General features: G+C 47.6%; 1 pseudogene; it reads left to right on the top strand.

Annotated features, from left to right (window-relative positions):
* The first annotated feature begins 759 nt into the window (after positions 1–759).
* On the top strand, positions 760–1,415 carry LOC105481887 (large ribosomal subunit protein uL13 pseudogene; annotated as a pseudogene).
* Positions 1,416–2,362: the final 947 nt, after the last annotated feature.

Consider the following 2,362-nt stretch of genomic DNA (forward strand, 5'->3'; position numbering starts at 1 on the left):
GTACTGCCATATGGTTACAGGTCACACTCAAGTATGTAAAACAAGATGGAGGCCTGCAGCAAAGGTTGTTACTGACAACTTTACCAGGCTATCTTGAAGTGTGGACTTATATGGAGTTCCAGACCTGCATTCCATTCCACGCTATCCCTCTTTCTGCCTTTTTCATGTGTTTCCTCTCCTTTTCCTGGGCCTCCTCCTGGTTCCTATTATAGAAGACTGAAGTGGCTACCATTAGGGGGTTTTCTAAGGTGCCATCTGGTTCTATAGCCTGTTTCTGAAGCTTGCTTCTGGTGTCAGGGGCCACCTGAGTAAGCCTATCTTTCAAGATTAGCTGTCCCTCAATTGAATTAGGAGATAAGTGTGTTTTACCAAAGCCCTCTCAGGCTTTCTAAAAAGACTAAGACATTTTCATCTAGCTTTTTATCTATAATTGATAGCTTAGAATAGTCAACAGGTTTGGCTCTGGTCCTTTGTAAGCCCTCTGATATACACATCTGAAAGTGTTTTCTTTTCCACTCATCCATGGGATTACTGGGCTTCCAGTTAAGGTTTTCAAGGGACACTGTCTCTCTTCCTACAGGGAATGGGGATTCTGTCTCGTTCTCACCCTCTTTCCCCTTTTTGACTCTCTTTCTTTTTTGACTGGCTATGGGAGACATGCTGTTCATCTCCAGATTTCTCTGCTACCTGTAGGGCTGCCTGTTTCTCAGCATCAGTTAGAATTTTAAGAGGATGTAGAGAAATAGGAACACTTGCTTTCCCAGGCGGCTGCCGAAGATGGCGGAGGTGCAGGTCCTGGTGCTCCATGGTCGAGGCCATCTCCTGGGCCCCCTGGCAGTCATCGTGACTAAACAGGTACTGCTGGGCCGGAAGGTGGTGGTCGTACACTGCGAAGGCATCAACATTTCTGGCAATTTCTACAGAAACAAGTTGAAGTACCTGGTTTTCCTCCACAAGTGGATGAACACCAACCCTTCCCGAGGCCCTTACCACTTCTGGGCCCCCAGCCGCATCTTCTGGCAGACCGTGTGAGGCATGCTGCCTCACAAGACCAAGCGAGGCCAGGCTGCCCTGGACCGCCTCAAGGTGTTTGATGGCATCCCACCGCCCTACAACAAGAAAAAGCGGATGGTGGTTCCTGCTGCCCTCAAGGTCGTGCGTCTGAAGCCTACAAGAAAGTTTGCCTATCTGGGGCGCCTGGCTCACGAGGTTGGCTGGAAGTACCAGGCAGTGACAGCCACCCTGGAGGAGAAGAGGAAAGAGAAAGCCAAGATCCACTACCGGAAGAAGAAGCAGCTCATGAGGCTACGGAAACAGGCCGAGAAGAACGTGGAGAAGAAAATTGACAAATACACACAGGTCCTCAAGACCCACGGACTCCTGGTCTGAGCCCAATAAAGACTGTTAATTCCTCATGTGTGGCCTGCCCTTCCTCCATCGTCGCCCTGGAATGTGAGGGACCCAGGGGCAGCAGTAGTCCAGGTGCCACAGGCGGCCAGGAACATAGGAAGCTGGGAGCAAGGAAAGGGTCTTAGTCACTGCCTCCCGAGGTTGCTTGAACGCACTCAGAGAACTGTGCAGCTGTCATTTATCTATGACCAATAGGAAGAGCAACCAGTTACTGTTAGCAAAAGGGAGCCAGAAGACGGGCTGGAGGGCCCTACCTTGTGAGTGGGGCATCTGTTGGACTTTCCACCTGGTCATATACTCTGCAGCTGTTAGAATGTGCAAGCACTTGGGAACAGCATGAGCTTGCTGTTGTACACAGGGTATTTCTAGAAGCAGAAATAGACTGGGAAGATGTACAACCAAGGGGCCATAGGCATCGCCATGCTCCTCACCTGTATTTTGTAATGAGAAATAAATTGCTTTTAAAGAAAAAAAAGAAAAGAAATAGGAACACTTTTACACCGTTGGTGGGACTGTAAACTAGTTCAACCATTGTGGAAGACAGTGTGGTGAGTCCTCAAGGATCTAGAACTAGAAATACCATTTGACCCAGCCATCCCATTACTGGGCATATACCCAAAGGATTATAAATCATGCTGCTATAAAGACACATGCACACGTATGTTTGTTGCAGCACTATTCACAATAGCAAAGATTTGGAACCAACCCAAATGTCCATCAATGATAGAATGGATTAAGAAAATGTGGCACATATACACCATGGAATACTATGAAGCCATAAAAAAAAGATGAGTTCATGTCCTTTGTAGGGACATGGATGAAGCTATAAACCATAATTCTGAGCAAACTATCACAAGAACAGAAAACCAAACACCACATGTTCTCACGCATAGGTGGGAATTGAACAATGAGAATACTTGGACACAGGGTGGGGAACATCACACACTGGGGC

Source organism: Macaca nemestrina, chromosome 7, assembly GCF_043159975.1.
Source record: "Macaca nemestrina isolate mMacNem1 chromosome 7, mMacNem.hap1, whole genome shotgun sequence".
Classification (NCBI taxonomy): Eukaryota; Metazoa; Chordata; class Mammalia; order Primates; family Cercopithecidae; genus Macaca; species Macaca nemestrina.